Source organism: Panthera leo, chromosome A1 (genome assembly GCF_018350215.1).
Source record: "Panthera leo isolate Ple1 chromosome A1, P.leo_Ple1_pat1.1, whole genome shotgun sequence".
Taxonomy (NCBI): Eukaryota; Metazoa; Chordata; class Mammalia; order Carnivora; family Felidae; genus Panthera; species Panthera leo.
Window position 1 is genome coordinate 196,717,684 of NC_056679.1, and position 20,194 is coordinate 196,737,877.

The following is a 20,194-nucleotide window of genomic DNA, read 5'->3' on the forward strand; positions in this document are numbered from 1 at the left end:
GAGAGAGACAGAGAGAGAGAGAGAGAGAGAGAGAACACGAGCAGGGGAGAGGCAGTGAGAGAATCCCAAGCAGGCTCCGCACTGTCAGCAACTCAGGGCTTGAACTCACGAACTGTGCAGTCACGACCTGAGCTGAAACCAAGAGTCAGATGCTTCCCTAACTGAGCTTCCCAGGTGCCCCTTTTAAGGAGTCTCTCCAGGGAGTAAGACAAGGGTGATGGAGGCTGGGACCAGGGTGGGGGGAATCATAGGACAATAATATGAACTAAAAACTGATAAAACTACACAATTCAAAAATGTTGATCAGTGTCAACCTCTGGGATCTGCTCAGTTTGCTTAAGGCCAGCTGTCAGTCCTTCCAGTGCTTTCCATCTCCAAGACCACCGAGTCTAAACCTCTACCACCTTTCTCCTGGACGACTGCTAAGTCTCCTGACTGGATGCACAGCACCAGAGTGGAGCGTCTTTCAAAAACATGCAACTGACTGCTTGGAACCCAGACAAGCTTTCCCTTGATTCCCATCCTCCTTCCAAAAAACTACTCCTTTCCCCCCCAGTAATTATTTTTCTTATTCTATTTGTTTTACAGGTTCATTCAATAAAGTGTAAGCCCCGCCAGGGGGAGGATCACATCTGTTTTCCAACACATCACCTAGTGCCGACTCCAGATCTAGCATATGGTAAGTGCTCAATTAACTGAATGAATGAATGATGCGGATGAACCAGCAGAATAATGATCAAATTGCCAATGGCACTGTAACAAGTGGAGTCAGACTAGCATAATCATATACAACTCTCAGGGGCCACCAAAAAGCTCAAGGTCAGGTGAGAGATAGCAACTCCCCTCGAATTTTATATCAGTGGAATTATAGACTATGTGCTCTGTTTGGTCTGGCCTTTTTCTTCTCTTTTCAGCAAAATTCTTTTGAGATCTATCCATGTTGTGGCATGTATCAAGAGTTCATTACTTTTTAAATGCTGAGTGGTATTCGACTGCATGGATACAGCACAATGGTTGTTTTCTATTTATCACACTGGATAAACAAATGGTTGTTTTCCATTTATTACAACAGAGCTAGATGGAGAGATGTACTGTCTGGCTTACATGACTTACCTTTCAATGTTTTAATGTTTATTATTTATTTTTGAGAGAGAGAGAGAGAGAGAGTGTGTGCACATGAGTGCGGGGGGTAGGAGGGGGGTGGGGAGCAGAGAGAGAGGGAGACACAGAATTGAGGCAGGCTCCAGGCTCTGAGCTGTCAGCACAGAGTCTGATGCGGGGCTCGAACTCGTGAACTGTGAGATCAGGACCTGAGCGAAGCTGGATGCTTCACTGACTGAGCCACCCAGGCGCCCCTTTAACTTTTTAAGAAAATGTCAAACTTTTCAAAAGTGGTGGTACCGCTTTACATTTCCACCCACAGTGTATGTGACTTCTAGTTCCTCCACATCCTCATCAGTCATCCTCTAGTCAGTCTTTTTTAGCCATCCCAATAGGTAGCAAGTGATATCTCATTATGGTTTTGACATGCATTTCCCTAATGATGAATTATCTGCGGCATCTTTTCAAGTGCTTACTTGCCACCCATATGTCCTCCTTGGACATTACGCTTTGTTCAAATTACAAAAGAGGCTCTCACTCCTTACATAATTTAGACAAACGATGTGGAATGTTATAAAGAATATGTAGTCCCCCATTACCAATCCCCACCTCCAACACACACACTGATAACCAAAGGTGCACAAGAACCAACAGGAGCACTGGTCAGGCAGGCAAATTCTTGCCCCCATTCTTGAAGATTTTTTTTTTTAAGTTTATTATGTATGTACGTATTTAATGTTCATTCGAGAAAGAGCAGGAGCAGGGGCGGGGGTGGGGGTGAGGCAGAGAGAGAGGAGAGAGACAAAGAATGCCAAGCAGGCTCTGTGCCATGAGATCATGACCTGCGCTGAAACCAAGGGCCCAACTGACTGAGCCACCCTGGTGCCCTGTCCCCACTCTTGAAGATTCTGATTCAGGAGGTCAGGGATGGCTCATTTCAGCAAGTCCCTAAGTGATTCTGATGCAAGTAGTCTGTAGATCCTTTCTTGAGAAATTCTGCTTTTCCTACTAAAGAACTGTTTAAAGAATGAAGACAGCCAGTCTGGAAAGGCCTGCGTGGGCTGTGTTCAAATAAGGAAGAACCTTGGCCTGAGGGAGTGAGCACATTTGCCTGATGTCGTCCTATGCGGCACCAAATGTTTGGAACCTAAAGGTCAAATTAGAAAAAACTCTAGGGGCACCTGGGTGGTTCAGTCGGTTGAGCATCCGACTTCGGCTCAGGTCATGATCTCGCGGTCCGTGAGTTCCAGCCCCGCATCGGGCTCTGTGCTGACAGCTCAGAGCCTGGAGCCTGCTTCAGATTCTGTGTCTCCCTCTCTCTGCCCTGCCCCTGCTCACTGTCTCTCTCTCTCGAAAAATAAACAAACATTAAAAAAATTTTTTTTAGAGAAAAAACTTTGTAGGAGCGCCTGGCTAGTTCAGTTGGTAGAACAGGTGACTCTTGATCTTGGGGTTGTGAGTTCAACCCTCGCCATGGGTGTACCACTTACTTTAAGAGAAAAAACAACTTTGTAACAGAGTTACTGTGAAACAAAATCAGGCCATGGAGCCGGGAAGGGAAGGAACTTGCCAAAGTCCCCGAGCTTGCAAAAAAAAAAAAGGTTGAGAAATGACTGGCTGAAGGTGAGACAGAGAGGAGGCAAGAGGCATCCCAGACGCACACATACACATTCTCTGTTTCCGAGGAAAAACTCTCCTTTATAAATACCCAGAGAGGAATGTAAGCCACCAGACAGGTAGTGTGTGTCTTAATCCAAATTAAATAGCAGCTATTTGCCCTAAGCCATATTTCCCTGACTCTATTTGCAAGGTCTAAAATGGTAGAGAAAGGAGACCACACAGCCTTTTGTAAGAGCAGTTCTTTTTATAGGTAAGTAGGCCTGCCCAGGCCCTGTCCTCACAATTTTGGATCCACAGACTTTAAAACTCCAATGAACAACCAATAGGCTTTGGACAATCAAGCTCAACAAACGCCATTTTGCTTCGGTTACAGCGCTCAAACACCCGCCTCGGGAGTTAAATAAAAAGCCATTTATTTGATCTAGAATAGACTCAACGGAAGCACTGTTTACCATGGCAAGCTGCTGATCGAAGAGGGATGAGAGCCAGCTGCCAGCAACTCCTGTCCCCTGGCAGGGACTCAGCTGAGCCCCCATCACCTAGTAAGACTGTGTGTTGCCCAGGCCCTCATGTATGCCCTCCTCTATCCTCTCATGGAAAACCAAGCTATACAGGTGTTGGCTCCATCCGAAAAAGGCAAGCGAGGCCCAATAAACCGTCCTTGTTAGAATGTCTGGTAGCTTCAGGGGACCCCAGGGGCTCAGTGGGTTGAGAGTCCAACTCTTGATTTAGCCTCAGGTCATCATCCCTGAGGGTTGATGGGATCAAGCCCTGAGTTGGGCTCCACACTGTGTGTGGAGCCTGCTTGGGGCTCTCTCTCTCTCTCTCTCTCTCTCTCTCTCAGAGGCACCTGGGTGGCTCAGTTGGTTGAGCATCGGACTTCAGCTCAGGTCACGATCTCACGGTCCGTGAGTTTGAGCCCCGCGTCCGGCTCTGGGCTGATGGCTCAGAGCCTGGAGCCTGCTTCGGATTCTGTGTCTCCCTCTCTCTCTGCCCCTCCCCTGCTCATGCTGTCTCTCTCTCTCTCAAAAATAAATAAACACTAAAAAATTAAAAATTAAAAGAAAAAGAATGTCTGGTAGCTTCTACTCTCAGCATTTCACCTTGGGCCAAATACTGATGCCAGGCATTGCTGTGGTTTTATTTAGGCTATCGTCATTACAACATGTGCGGCTGCTTCTAAGTCATAACAGGGTTCACTTTAGAGTTTCATGTTTATAGTTTTTTTTAATTATTTCAGACACAGCCCAATTTCTCCCAGAGCATCACCTTTCCTAACTGGCACAGCAGCGGGCCACTGGATTCTGTGCACCAGCACAGAAGGGCTCAGCCTTCATTCTTAAGTCTGAATACAACTTGAAGGATGAAGCAGACAATCTTATCCCTATTTCACAGGTAAAACTGGGCCCTGGAGAGGTTAAACTACTGGTCCAAGATCACACAGCTAGCAGGGTCAGGACACTGGACTGATTGTCCAATTGGACTCACTTCTTTCCCAGCTGCCTCCCTTTAAAGGAGCAAAAGAATGCTCTGAACAGCACAGCCTGAATGTCAGCCTTCAGTCACTTCTTACAGCAGAATGCTTCATTCAGACCTGAAACCGTGTGCAAGGTTATGTATGAACCTTGGGGTGGGGAGAGACTCAGATTTCTAAGGGGTCGGGGATCCCCAGAAGGTTAAGCATGTGGGCAGGCTGCTGTCAAGTTTCTCTACTCCCCTCCAAGTTTTGAGCGCTCACTGTGCACGGAGCACTGTAGGGGGAGCGGGACAGCCCCGGGGCTCTCTCGGTCCCAGCTTTGGCACAACCTTCTGGGGCTCCTTGGCCAAGGCGGCTCACCGCAGGGAGGCAAATTTCCTTTCCCTTTTCCCCTGGCCTGGACTGACTAGTCACAATTATATTTTCCTTCTCAAAGATTCTTTAATATTGTTTGCATTTTCCATTGTTTTAACCTATGGGTTCTTATTAAAAGTCACCCCAAATCCTACACTGAAGCAGGCAGGGGTTAAGTTTGTTTGTTTTTTTTTTTAGGCCACCTTACCTCTCTGGGCCTTAGTTTTCCACCTGTAAAAGGTCACATGGATCAGGTTGCCAGCATGCCCGTAAGACCCGTGACGCAAACAAAGCTCACCGCGCCACCTGGGACCGGGCGTCGCGGCTTCCGCGCTCCCCACCTCCCCACTTGAATCCGAGCGCCCCCCCTCTCCGCGCCCACCCCGCCCCAATAGCCGGCAGCCCTCACCTCGCGGATCTCTGCCTCCGGCGACGCAGCGGCGGGGGCGCCAGGGGCGCCCGGCTCCCCTGCCCCGCGCCGCGTCTGGGCCTCGGCGCCGCGGGTCCCACGGAGGGCGCGGGCGGGCGCGGCTCTGCCCACGCTGCGCGCGTGCGTGCGCCGCGGAAGGGCGGCCCGCTCTCGCGCCTTTGTCAATTGTCTGCGGCCAGGTTGTTTTCCACTCGCTGCGCCCGGGACCCGGCCGGGCCGGACCGGGGTGGCCCTGGCCTTGGCCCGCCGCCAGCGCGGAGAGCTGCTGAGCGCCTAGCGCGCCCGGGGGCCCGCCCACCCTGCCTTCTAGTTCAGCCGTCTTCTCGCCAGGGGCACGGCACCCCCAACACCCGGGCCAGCGCTTAGGCCACCCGGTGGGAATGTTGACCCCTGGATCACTGAATATCTGTATTATCTGTGCCCCGGCCCGAAGCACTGGACATTAGGGCTGGACCTCGATTTCATTCCGAGAGTTCGCTGCCTAGGACCTCTGGGTTCTTACCCAGGCCTCCCGTGAAGTCAGTGTTAGACAAATCTGCCAGTCTCCCTGCCCCCCGAGTCTCCTTTTCTGTGATCTGAAGGTGTTCTCCATTCTCTCCCTGCTGTGAAATGGGACGCTGTTCTAGGCACTAAGTATTCAGCAGTCCACGGAGCAGAAAAGGTCCCCGTCCTCTTAGGGGGGTGGTGGGTGAAGGTGGTCAGTGAACATTGAAATGATAATTGCAAGAAAAAAAAATGTAATAATTGCTTTGAAAAAGGTTCCCGTCAGGACAACCAAACCTTGTTTGTGGGGTTAGGAATCGACTAGATTAACTTTCTTAAATCTTCTCGGTCCTAATCCTTATTCTTATTCTCGTTATTAGGGCTTATTATTTTTTATTATTATTAATGACAGCAGTAGTAGTATTGCTTACTAAGTGCCAAGCACTATACTAAACATTTTACTTGTATTTTTTTCATTAACCTCATTCACAACTTCTCTATGCAATAGGCATACTTCTCATTGTTGTTAATATTATCCTCCTTTGAGAGAAACTGAGGCCAGAAATGAAAAGTAACTTGTCCACTATGGCATAGCTACAAAGCAACAGAACCAGTATTCAAATTCAGACTCTCTGAGGCCTCAGGGTGCTTCCTCTCTACTCTACACCCATAAAAATATGAAGACCAAAATGAGGTTGTCTTCAGTGTGATGGATGAGAAAAACGGAAGGGGAGAGGGTGGTTTATTCTGTAGACAAGAAAAGCAAAGGAAGGTGAGAGCTTTCTGAAAGCGCTGTCCATGGATTAGACTTGGCGCGTATGACCTGAGAGGTCACTAGCATGGGGAAATCTATGAAGGACAGACACATTGCAACACATAAGGCAGAATTTCTCCAACAGAACATTTCACAAGTGGTATCAGTGCCTGGAGAAAGTGCCTTATATATATATAAATAAGGGTCAGCCTTCAAAATATAACATTGTAGGGCACCTGGCTGGCTCAGTTGGAAGAGCATGTGACTCTTGATCTCAGGGTTGTGAGTTTGAGCCCCACGTTGGGTGTAGAGATTATTAAAAATAAATACATGAACTTTAAAACAACAACAACAAAATATAAAATTGCATGTCAACTATATTTCAATAATAAAAAGAATGTTTTAAAATAGTCAACATTCAAGCAGAGAGGCTTATCAGGAATGCTTCAAAGAAGAGTCCTGTAAAAGTTAAAGACTGGGTTAGGAATCTCTAAGTTTTCTTCCCATTCTGAAGGAATTCTGGAGGGAAATGGAATCCTAGAGTGCTTAAGTGACATACCCAAAGCCCCCCAGGAGTGAAGACCTGACCCCAAAGCAAGGCTGACTTCTAAATCAGACTTTCTGGGGCGCCTGGGTGGCTCAGTCGGTTGAGCGTCCGACTTCAGCTCAGGTCATGCTCTTGCAGTCTGTGAGTTCGAGTCCCATGTCGGGCTCTGTGCTGACACCTCGGAGCCTGGAGCCTGCTTCCGATTCTGTGTCTCCCTCTCTCTCTGCCCCTTCCCCACTCATGCTCTGTCTCTCTCTGTCTCAAAAATAAATTTAAAAATTTTTTTTTTTAAATAAAAAATAAATCAGACTTTCTGTTTGTGGGGAAAGTCTTGCATGCTCAACACCTCAGTTCTGCTCCTGTAAAGTGTGTGTGTGTGTGTGTGTGTGTGTGTGTGTGACCAGTCTTTTCTTGGGAATATGGAATCAGCTGCTCTCTCTGTTCTGCTTTATATTATTAATGTGCACCTTTCCTCCTTGCTTGTGTTGAATATTCTGTGATTTCACACACAAGTGTCAACACTCCCCGAGCAACTGCTGTATCACTGGGGTCTCAGGTGTAGCGGGGTCCCAATTCCACAAGAAGGACTTATTTGGTAATTTAAGGAAAAAGGAGACAAGCTGGATAGTATTTTCATTTGAAACTGATGTTTCTTAGATTCTGTTTGAGGACTCTGGATTTATCTTGAGTTAAATTCCTAAGGTACTAACACTAATATCCCATTTCTTATCCTAGGTCACAAATACTTTGATGCGCAGCAATCTAGAACTGCCAACTTCGGAGGAGGCATTCTTTTCTCGGTGCTCTAGACAGCTACTTGTTTGTTTTCAAACTGGAAACCTCGAATGGAGGATTGGGACTGGTTTCTAGAAAATACACAAATGAATGGACATCACCTTGCCCCCAGTGACACTACTTCAAAGATTAAAAGTTCCTCTTCTCTTCTATCCTCAACAGTGATCAATTTTCAAATTTCTTTTTTGAAAAGAAAATGTATTTACCTAGCTCAAAATTCAAAAGTATACCGTTAGGGCTACAGCTTATTGATCTTTGGGTGCCTCTCAGTGCCCGCCGTGTTGCCTTGCATACAGTAGGTGCTGAATAAGTGTTGATCGACTGGGTGGATGAGTGTGATGAAGAAGTTGTGGGAGACAGAGGAAGAAGTGGTTTAGTTAGGATGGGGCAGCAAACATTTTGCCTGAGATGCGTGGGCTTCAAAGGAGCCAGTTGCAACAACTCCCAGACCAGTTGCAAATTTGACCACGACTTTATCTAGAGATCTGTATTAAAAGCGGTGGCCTCAGGGGCGCCTGGCTGGCTTAGTTCGATGAGCATGTGACTCTTGGTCTTGGGGTGATGAATTGAACCCCCACGTTGAGTGCAGAGATTACTTAAATAATCTTTAAAAAATCTTTAAATAATCTTGAAAAAATATTATTTACTACTAAAATGAATAATCTTTAAAAAAAAAAAAAAAAAGCAGCGGCATTAGACCCTTTTGGATGGTGCACGATCTAAAGATTACGTACCAGCCAGAGTCTTTTTGCTGCAAGCGATACTCAACTGTTTCTGGTTAACTGAAGCATCAAAGGAATTTATTGAATAGTACTGAGCTCAAAGAATCAAAGGACAGGCTGGAGAACCAGATGGGCGTGAAGGGAGGCTGGGGGGCCAGACCCGCAGAGGAAACCACACGACAGGAAAAACGCTGCTTCTGGACATTGGCAATGTACTGAGGATGGGTGCTACAACTGACCCAGCTGTCACTGCTGCCACCAGATATCGCGTGCCACCACTACCGGAATAAGTTTTGTACATTGCCTGCTTCTCTTGGCTCCTACCTCTAGAATCGTGATCCAGGTGGGATTGGCTGATCGGTCATGCCTGAGTCCCAAACAGTCAGCGATCAGGGAACGCTTTTGGCTTCCTTGAGTGAGATGCAGGGCCCTGCTCTCCAAACTTACAAAGGCAGTTTGGAGGCTGGGCAATCAGGAAAATGATAAATGTCCACCATGTAGTTATGTTCTGGTAATTCATAGGCCCCAAAGGGAAAGACTTAAAGAGTATAATCTGTATAAAGGGCTGCATAATACAGCATCTGAGCTGAACTCGCAAAACCAGACGAGGTGGCTATTACAGTCATTACCGAACCTTCTATCTTTTTTAAATTTTATAAAAGTAAGCTCTACGCCCAATGTGTAGTTTGAACTCATGACCCCGTGATCGAGTCACATGCTCTACTGACCGAGCCAGCCGGGTGCCCATTTCCCAACCTTTTAAAATTTCATCCATCTAAGAACTTCTTTATAGCACTAGTATTTTCTTCCCAAGCCTTTCCTTCTCTTTCTCTGTGGAATCACTCATAATTGCACGGCTGAGCAAAGAAAGGTTGAGAAGAGGTAAATTATGCCAAATGTGTACTTAGCAGCACAACACAGGCAGTGCCATGAGCCTAATGAATCGGATTTGTTTTTCTGACCAGTTTGTGTTTTCGTTCAAACTGCTTCCCTCTTTTTAGAGTCTCGGTCTTGAGACCATAGCGATTTTTTTGTTCACCTTCGTTAAATCCACCACTCTAATTTCTACACCGATACTACAAATAGGTGCAGGACACCTCGGTGGCTCAGTCAGTTAAGCATCCACTTCCGGCCCAGGTCGTGATCTCGTGGTTCGCGGGTTTGAGCCCCGAGTCAGGCTCTGTGCTGACAGCTCAGAGGCTGGAGCCTGCTTTGGATTCTGTGTGTGTGTCTCTCTCTCTCTCTGCCCCTCCCCCACTAGCACTCTGTCTCTCTGTCTCTCTCTCTCAAAGATAAATAAACATTAAAAAAAATAATTTAGAAAATAGGTGCAAAAAAATAGGTGCTATTTACTGAATGCCTGATACATGTCAGAAATTTCTCATGGATGATCTTTAATCCTGACCACCACCCTATATGATTTGCATTTTATAATTGTGGAAATGGAGGCTCAGGAAGATTAACCCATCCAAGGTTACATGGCTCATAGGTGACATCTGTAGCCAGGTCTATCCAGTACACAATTCTGTGTCTCAGATGGCTGCTTTCTCCAAAGATTCTCATCGCCATTTAAAAAAAAAAAAAAAAAAAAAAAAATCATACTAAAGGAGCACCTGGGTGGCTCAGTCGGTTAAGCATCTGACTTCGCCTCAGGTCATGATCTTACAGTTCATAGGTTCGAGCCCTGCGTCAGGCTCTGTGCTGACAGTTCAGAGCCTGGATCCTGCTTCAGATTCTGTGTCTCCCTCTCTCTCTGCCCCTCCTTCATTCATGTTCTCTCTCTCAAAAATAAATAAATGTTAAAAAAATTTTTTTTTTAAATTCTACTAAGTCTGAATGTAATGATTTCCTCTGTCTTCGGAGATCTTAAATCGTCAGAAAGACAAGTCAAGAAATTATCGGTTGCGTGTCCTTAGCAGAATTAAGCTTTTATCACATTAACAGGCTAGTTTAATAACCTCATTACTAATGTATAAAAATTTTTATAACAAGAGTGTCTGCTTTATTCAGCCCAAATTACAAGCCAGTTACTATGCTAGTTAGCCCTAAAAGATGAGTTTAACCATGTTCTTTTTTATTAATGAGAAACCTGAGATTTTCAGCGACAGAAACTCGCCAGGGGCCTCGCTGCTCCAAAGGGGCAAACCTAGGACCGCAGCCGCAGCAGCCGGGACTCTGAAGCCTCCTTTGGTCCGCGATGTCACACTCTTTCTGGGCCACTTCTATAATTTGTGCTGAGAAACACCACCTAGCATCTCTTCTGTTTCTTTCTCCTCCTGGTTTCCAGTGGCTTCCATCTGTGTTCCCAACTTGTCGTGGGTATAATCACCATATAAAGACAGAGCTCTTCCCTGTTCCCTTCCAAGTTTCCCAGCTCCCTCTTCCCATAGTCAAGGGCACAACCTTCTCTTTCTCCTTCTCCTTCTTAATGTTTATTTCTTTATTTTTGAGAGAGAGAGAGAGAGTGAGAGCATGTGGGGGAGGGGCGGGGGGGGTGGGGGAGAGGGAGAGAGAATCCCAAGCAGGATCCATGCTCAGCACAGGAGCCCAGTGGGATGGGGGTGGGGTGGCGCTTCATCCTATAACCGTGAAATCATGACCTGAGCAGAGATCAAGAGTCCAACGCTTTACCCACTGAGCCACCCAGGCGCCCCAAGGGCACAACCTTCTCACACAGACTCAGCCCTGAGCTCTGTCATAGTCCTGTTCTTAATGTGCAGAAAGATGTGAAAACTTAGTTTTGAAGTTTAGGAGATACCCTCTAAATCTACTTTGCTGGAATCCCATCCCTGAATAAGTGCCTCAGTTCTAGAAATTGACTTTAACACATTACAATCATGATTTTTTAGCCCAGGTTTGGGAAACTTGCGTTTACCCTACCTTACTCCTCGTATTAGTCAGTACTCCTTTGGTCCCAGTGCCAGAAATCCAACTCATCTAGAAATCATAATGTCCATTAGAGACATCTCTAGAGAAAAGACCATCTCTGCCTATGTGTCTCTTCAAGAGAACAAGCCCTCCTGGGGCACCTGGGTGGCTCAGTCAGGTAAGTGCCCGACTCGTGATTTTGGCTCAGGTCATGATCTCACAGTTGCTGAGATCGAAAGCCCCGTGTTCGGTTCCTTACTGGCACTGGGCTCTGTGCTGACAGGGCGGAGACTGCTTGGGATTCTCTACCCCACTCACTCCATATCTCTCTCTCTCTCTCTCTCTCTCTCTCTCTCTCTATCAAAATAAATAATTAAACGTTGAAAAGAGAGAGAGAAAGAGAACAAGCCCCCCTAAAAGTTCTACAGCAGACTTTTCCTCCCATCTCATTGAGTACAATAACATGTCCATACCAAACCATACCTAAACCAATTGCTGACTGGCTTAGATGGGTGAAGACCCAACACCGGGCCAGCCGCCTCTAAACCATTAGTTATGTAGACTTAACACAATTGGAGTCTTTTGGGGAGGAGGAAGGACAAGGGGGAATGCCCTTGGGTAGGCATCCAACAGTGTCTGCTGCAGGAGGGAGTGGGCAATTCTACAAGGAAGATGAGAGCCAAAGATAAGGTGACCCTTCCTGCTGAGTCCTTAAAGAGAGAGTTCTTACCAACTAGATAGGCATGGAAAGTTATGCCAGGTAGAAAAAGCTGCATACATATCACTATGCAACTTCCTAGGGGTGCCTGGGTGGCTCAGTCGGTTAAGGGTCCGACTTCAGCTCAGGTCATGATCTCGCAGTTGTGGGTTTGAGCCCCATGCCCGCATAGGGCTCTGTGCTGACAACTCAGAGCCTAGAGCCTGCTTTGGATTCTGTGTCTCCCTCTCTCTCTGCCCTTCCCCCACTCACGCTCTGTCTCTCTCCCTCTCACAAAAATAAATGAACATTAAAAAAATATGCAACTAGCTTGTGTTTTCAGGAAATGCAATCACTTCATTATAGCTAGATTGAATGTTATACATCGGAGTGTGCAGTGACAGCTGTAGGCAGGCACCGTGTTCTGGAAAGCACATATGTCCTGCTAAGGAATTTAAACTATGTCTGTAGGCAATGGGGGAGTCGTCGGAGAATGGAGACAGCATCATATTATTTGAATTTTAAAAACATCACCTAGTGAAAAATGGATCCCGGAAAAATATAAAGCTGAAGGCTGGGAGACTAGTTTGAAAGTTGTGGTGTTCAGCCTGGGGTGAGATAATAAGGCCTCAGGTTAAGGCTGCAGTAATAGTGAAGTAGAGAATGAAAGGATAAGAGGAAAATGTTGAGGGAATATCTGATGACCTACAGGATGTGAGGGGATGGAGGGCCTAGGCCTACTCTGAGATTTTTGTCTTGGGCAGCTAGGTGCATGGTGGGAAACTTCGCTAAAGAAAGGGCATCCTAGAGAAGGAACAGGTTTGGGGCAAAGGTTGGGGGTGAGAGAAGTAGTGAGATCACTTTTAAACCAGCTGACACCCTGAGCATGTCCAAGTGAAGACGTCCAGTGGGAAGATGGAGGTAAGGTTCTGGAAGAGGGAAATTGAGATTGATAATCCAGCTTTGGAAGTCACTGGCAAACTGTTGTACATGAACCTATAAGAGTGAACGAGATTAGCCTGGGAAAACGGGAAGGACATGAAGAAAATAAGACCAAGGACAAAGACCTGTGAGCACAAGCAAGGGACAGACGGAGAAGCTGGCTAAAAAGCTAGGCTAGGGGAAGTCAGACAGTGGGGAGGTGAGCCAGCCTTTTATAAAACTTCCTTAGGGACAATTTCTTTCAACTGTTGTGCTTCAGTCTGGTCCCACACCACCAAGACAAACTACGGTTAAAATTCTTGGCCAGTATTGTTTGAATTATTTTAGTATCTGATTTTTATTTATTGGTTTCTAGTTGAAAGTCCGCTTGATCAATGCAATGCTTTGCTGGAAACTGCAGGAGAAAAAAAAGGTCTGGTGAGGAAGGGAAACTTCCTCAATGCAATATGCATTCCCTGTCCTGGAATACAGCCGGCAAGGTCTTGTTGCTACACATTTAAGGATCTGCAATAATGTGGCCAAGGGTGTAAATAATTTGTAAGACTGGAAGTTGATACAACCTTTGTGACTCAGCAATTTCACATCTGTTTCCTATAGAAATCCACACAGTGCACAAAGACACATGGGGAAGATTGTTTATTGTGACTTAAGAAAAAAAATCAAAGTAGGGGCACCTGGGTGGCTTAGTCAGTTGAGCATCCACCTCTTGGTTTCTGCTCAGGTCATGATCCTGGGGTTGTGGGATCAAGCCCCGTAGGGCTCCATGCTGAATGTGGAACCTGCTTAAGATTCTCTCTCTCTCTCTCTCTCTCTCTCTCTCCCTTTGCCCTTCCCCTGCTTGCACTCTTTCTCCCTCTAAAAAATTTAAAAAAAATTTTTTTAAGTAAAAAAAAATCAAAATAAAGAGCTAGAAATAGCCCAAATAACTGTCAGCAGGAGATAGTTAAATAAATTCCAGAATGTCTACACCGGGTACTGCTATGCAGCCAATACAAAAAGAATAAAGTTTTATTTATAGGCATGGACCTGTAAAGATGTCCGTGTTATAAATATTGTTATAGATGTTGTTATATTAACTGAGAAAAAAAACAGGTTTCAGAGCCATATGCTTAACATGTCCATAGGTAAATCTATATAATGCATATATATAATCCATTAGTCATTCAATAAATGCTATTGAGTGAGGCACTGTTCTGGGGATACATTAGTGAACAAGACAGAAAAAAATCCTGACTCAATGAGCAAACGTTCTAGGGAAGGAGGTTAAGTCAAAAAGAGTAAAAGCATAAATATATAAATTTAGATACTAATAAGTGCCATGAAAGAAAATAAAGTAGAATAAAAACCTGACGAGTAGCTAGGTATGGTGAGGGGATGTGGGTAAATGGTTATTTTAAATAATTTGGTCAGGAAACGTGTTGCTCGGGAGAGAACCTCTCAGCCGTGATCTGAACGAAGTATGTGTGTAGATAAAGAGATTTATTTTAAGGAATTGATTTATGTGATTGTGGAAGCTCAGTAAATCCAAACTCTGCAGTGGAGGTGGCAGGCTGGGGACCCAGGGACGAGTTGCAGTTTGAGACCAAAGGCTGTCTGCTGGCAGAATTCCTTCTTGCTTGGGGGAGGTCGGTCTTTGTTCTATGAAGGCCTTCAGTTCATTGGATGAAGCCCACCCGCATTGTGGAGGATATTCTGCGTTAGGCAAAGTTCACCTATTTAAATGCTAATCTTATGCAAAAAACATCTTCACAGAAACGTTCAGAATGATGTTTGAGCAAATATCTGGGCACCAAGGCCCAGCCAGCTGAGTTGACACACACAACGAACCATCTCTGGGGCGCCTGGGTGGCTCAGTCAATTAAGTGTTGGGCTATTGACTTAGGCTCAGGTCATGATCTCACAGTTTGGGAGTTCCAGCCCCGAAGTCAGGCTCTGTGCGGCTCGTGCAGAGCCTGCTTGGGATTCTCTCTCCCTCTCTCTCTCTGTCCCTCCCCCTGCCCCAAAATAAATAAATGAACTTTAAAAAATTAAGCATCACAAGTCCATCCCTTGTCAACTTGGCACCCAAATGCATCTCCTTAAGCCACACTTAGTCTCTGAATAGACAGTCACAAGGTCACACTTCCATCTCACATGATACAACTATCTCGTGTACAACTGAAAACGAAAACACACTCTTTTCTCCAGAAGACAATACAGAGTCCTTGGGTAATGTTGACACGTCTCCTTAATTACTGCTGTCTGCCATGTGACAATACAAGAAGACTGCAACCCAGAAGAAGGTTCTCACCAGAACTTTACCATGTTGACATCCTCATCTCAGACTCTCAGCTCCCAGAACTGTGAGAAAATCAATTTCTGTTTTTTAAGCCACCCAGTCTATAGTCTTTTTCTATTTATTATTTGGTATTTGTTACTATGGTATATTTGTTTCCTTCCCTTTCTTATCCCCTTATCATGTAACATAAGATCCATTGACTTAGGGGCGCCTGGGTGGCCCAGTTGGTTCAGCGGCTGCCTTCAGCTCAGGTCATGATCTCACAGTTCGTGGGTTCAAGCCCCAGATTGGGCTCTGCGCTCCCAGCTCAGCTCAGAGCTTGGAGCCTGCTTCGGATTCTGTGTCTGCCTCTCCCCGGCTCTGTCTCTCTCTCAAAAATAAATAAAAACATTAAAGAAAAGATACATTGACTTTATATTGTCATATTCAAGTTTTGTTAATCAAAATGCAGTGTTTGATCTTGTTTAGAAAGCACCATAGGTTTGCTCAAACTCCTGGCAATACTTAGATCCTCAAGTGTTCTTCTAAGTTCCCTGACTCCAGCTCTTTTCTGGGCATTTAACATTTGACTGTTCAGATCCTGCCAGGTAATTCTGGTCAGGCATTATGCTAGGCTACAGAAGTCGGCTAAAGTAACAGAAAATAGCTAAATCCACAAGGTGGCAGTATTGTATAACTATTGAAAACCATGATGCAGCGTGGGCTCTTGAACATACCCTTCTGTGGCATATTATGTGATCTATTAAATGAATGTCTGTTTTTGTAACTTCACTTATTCTTGAAATAAATGAGCAGGGTGTTTTAAACCTTCCTAGGGTGTTTTATAGTTCTTAGATGTTTAGACTGGAGAAAAAAAAAAAGCAGGATTCTTGGAATCAGAAAAGTCTGAGTTCAAGTACAAGATACACCCCTGGCTTACTTCGTGAACTTAGGCAAGTTAACTGAGATTTCTGTGCTTCAGCTGCTCTATCTAAAAATTTTAAATGGGGTGTGTGGGTGGTTCCGTTGGTTAACCTTCCAATTCTCGATTTCAGCTTAGGTCATGATCTCATGGGTTTGTGAGTTCAAGCCCCATGGCAGGCTACACACCATGCAGAGACTGCTTAGGATCCTCTCTCTCTCCCCTTCTGTCTGCCCCTCAGCTGCTCGTGCTCTTTCTCTCTCAAAATAAACAAATAAACTTAAGAAAATACATAAAAATAAAAATTTAAAACATGGGGGCACCTGGCTGGTTCAGTTGGTAAAGCATGTGACTCTTGATCTCAGGGTCCTTAGTTCAGGCCCCATGTTGGGCATAGAGCTTATTTTTAAAAAATTAAAATTTAGGGGCACCTGCTCAGTCGGTTGAGCATCTGACTCTTGGTTTCAGCTCAGGGCATGATCTCATGGTTTGTGAGTTTGAGCCCCTTGTCAGGCTCTGTGCTGCCAGTGGGGAGCCTGCTTGGGATTCTCTCTCTCTCTCTCTCTCTCTCTCTCCCCCTCCCCCTTTCTCACATGTGCACACAAGCACTCTCTGTCTCTCAAAAGAAATAAACCTTTATTTTATTTATTTATTTTTTAATGTTTATTTTTGAGACAGAGAGGGAGAGAGACAGAGACAGAGCGTGAGTGGGGGAGGGGCAGAGAGCAAGGGAGACAGAATCTGAAGCAGGTTCCAGGCTCTGAGCCGTCAGCACAGAGCACAATGCGGGGCTCAAACCCACGAACCGTGAGATCATGACCTGGGCTAAAGTCGGACGCTTAACCGACTGAGCCACCCAGGCGCCCCTAAATAAACCTTTAAAAAAAAAAAAAAACCCTCATGCAAAATGTTTAAAATTAAAAAATAAAAATTTAAAACAATGAAATTACTTTCCCCGTGAAATCTTTTTTACGACGTGAGATAATACAGGTAAGAATACTACTGTATAACATTTCTTATAAATGTTAAAAATAATTATTATCTTAGCATTGGAAAATCAATCAGGGTAGATGTCATCTGAAAGCTCAGTATCTTCAAGTTGATTAGAAGAAAGGTTCTGAGGCTTTCAGAATAGCCTAGAGTATCTGATTTCTGTTTCCTGTGACACATCTTAGCTTATGGTGACCTTGTCAGAAGGAATCATCTACATAAAGAGATCAGTTGTGGTACTGTCACAGTTATTACACTTTTCTTATTTTTGGCTTTGGACTATAACTGTGAAGTCCCTATTTCAGCTGACAGCCTATCTCCTTCCACCAGGAAGGTTAGAAAAAGTCACCTCTGGCTTGAATTACCTAATAATAACAGCAGCAGGGTATATTTGTATGAGGTTTATGGCTTAAACAAAGTGCTTTTACGTATCCTATTTCAACTAGGGCAGAAGCTATGGCAATCAATGATACAGTGTGAGACAAGAAAATATAAGCTAGGAAGGTCAATAGGATTTGAAATTCTTTTTTTTTTTAAGTTTATTTAATTATTTTGAGAGTGGGTGGGGGAGGGGCAGAAAGAGAGGGAAAGAGAGAGAGAGAGAGAGAGAGAGAGAGAGAGAGAATCCCAAGTAGGCTCCACGCTCAGCAAGGGGATAGTCTCAAGACTGTGAGATCATGACCGGAGCTGAAATAGAGAGTCAGACGCTTAACCAACTGACCCACCCAGGTGCCCCAGGATTTGAAATTCTAAGCAGTGAAAGAAAATATAAAATATTTGAGTCTGAGTTGGAAGAGTGTATGGCGATTGATCTCGGGGGTGTGAGTTGGAGCCCCACGTCAGGTGTAGAAATTATTTAAACAAATCTATATATATATATGTATATACGTATGTGTGTGTATATACATATATACACACATATGTATATACACACATGTATATATACATATATATGTGTGTATATATATGTGTATATGTGTATGTGTATATGTATAAATGTGTACGCATACATGTATATACATATATTGTATGTATGTCGTACATATATACACATGTATTATGTGTGCACATATACATATATACATATGCATGCATATATACATACATGTATGTGTACATGCATATATATACATATATACACATACGTATACATATATACATATACATATATATGCATATATACATATATATAAGTCTCATGTGGGTTAGAAGGAGGCAGAAGGTGAGTAGAAAGGGTCTTATATCTATCACTATCCCAGCATAGAGAACACTGAAAAGAAACAGTCATAGGAGTTCAGATCAGGTTCAGGGTCCAACAGGAAGTAAGGAGGGGCTGGAAAGTCTGGTAGATAGCTAAGATTTAAATAGGTTTGTTGGCTTGAGAATCTGAAAGGGAAAGAGGCAGAAGAAATTAACACTGGCTAGGCAGGAATAAACAGTGTTGTCTAAGAGGAATCGCTGGTGGGGACAGGAGGATAGAGGTAAATAACTGAGGTCAGGTAGCTAGGACCAAGGAATCAGCTAGAGAGCCAGGGACTACTAAGCATGGAGGAGATGAGTGTAGTCCTCAAAAGTGTGGGAGTTCGGGCTCAGCTGGAAGTCAGAACCCAGACCCAAGCTACAGAACTTCAGCGCGAGATCAGTTGAGCTGCAGATGGCCTGGGGCCGGCCAGCTGTAGGGGGATGATTTAAGTCAAACTTAGATCTACTGAGGTAGTGACTGCTAACTGCTCCCCATTTAGATGTAGAGCAGGCTCCAAGGTCTGGACAGGACATGCTAACTGTGAGAGTGAACAGTTACATCCCAGAACGGTGGTTTTGATTGTGAGGAGTTCTCAAAGGCTGGTGGTGTTGGATAAGTCGCCATACCTCTCCAGATGAATATAACAATAGATGCCCTAATACAGGTTATGAAAAGCACGAGTTAATGCATCACCAAATACTTGATGAACTGTAAAGGGCTATATAAAGATATTTTGACTTGTTTTGCTTTGTGGATTAGGGCCCTACAATCCGGAGTTCTTTTTTTCACCTATCAGGCCCCTGACTCCACTCACTGCAAGAAGACTTTTCCTGGCAGCATTGAGCTTGGCCAGGATCAAATGGCACAGCTACCCATTTTGTGTGATCGGTATCAGTACATCCTGGCATCAGCGTGGGGAGTTGAGAGTTAACAGGATGTGTTTCAGGACCCGCTCTCCTCAGGAATGGCAACTCAAGCATCTTCCAAATTTAGTCTCACAAAGAAGAGTAGATTACTATAGTGAGTAATAATGAGTCACTGGGAGCACAGTTTTCATGCCCTTGCCGATGAACAACGCAGAGGAAGAGAAGAGGGGCTGAGAAAGGGAACGGACCTACAAACGGCAGAAACTCCAAAACACAAAATTCTTTCAAATAAAAATGGCTAACACAAATATCCCCAAATGTGATGTATAACAGCACATTTCCAGGAATTAATGGTGCGTGTGATTAAAAAAGAAAATGTAAAATGTAATTTGATTATCAAAATATCGACAGGTCAGACCAACTGACCCAAACAATATAACCCGTGTACAAGGAGGAACCCAGGAGAAATTCAGACATTTCATCTTTTCAAGTTCTGCTGCTAGTATGGTTTTCAAGGAGTATCAGGGAACATCACTGATTTGAATTTCCTCCCTGTCAGGACATATCTCTAACATTTAAATATGACACTGCAGAATGTTCATTGCAGACAAATGAGTTAAAGCCTCAGGCATTATTTCAAAGCAACTCTGAGAGGAAGGGGAGGGGCTAGTGGAAACAGTATTTTAAGAAGACAGGAAGCAAGCTTTGCTTGATTTTCACTGGTGAATCTCATTCCTTGCCAAGAATAAGACTATGTTGAAGAGTCAAATCATTTCATGATTTCCTTCTATGAGAATCTAAGCAAGGATTTTTTCAGACGAGAAAAAGAAAAACTGCCAGAGGTCATTTCACTGAGGCCCCGCCCCCACTTCTAGGAAGAGCCATACCTAAACCCAAGATTCAGTTATTGCCTTTCTTAAAATACTTTAAAAAGAAGATATTTCCCAGTCCGTGATTTGGGAGTCTCCTCTAATTTCCAACTACTGTATATATTGATTGCTGTGTTTCACTGTTAAAGAGTCTGCTTTTCCTGACAAGTGTTAAGGGGCACGGGTAAGGACCTTCCCGTGAGAATTTGATCTATTATCTGAATTTTAAGAAGCTGTAAAAGAGAAACAGCATGTTT

General features: G+C 44.5%; 1 protein-coding gene across 3 annotated transcripts in view; it reads right to left on the minus strand.

The window, feature by feature from the left end:
* The window catches only part of ARHGEF37 (Rho guanine nucleotide exchange factor 37), a 54,511-nt gene extending 49,464 nt beyond the window's left edge, over positions 1-5,047 (minus strand). For 2 of the 3 annotated variants that reach the window (XM_042949490.1, XM_042949473.1), the window contains exon 1: positions 4,962-5,047. The gene's annotated coding sequence lies outside the window, so the exon portion shown is untranslated. Of the gene's footprint in view, positions 1-4,760; positions 4,770-4,961 lie in introns of those variants that run through there. The other variant, XM_042949481.1, reaches the window with a different exon arrangement.
* Between the last annotated feature and the right edge of the window lie 15,147 nt (positions 5,048-20,194).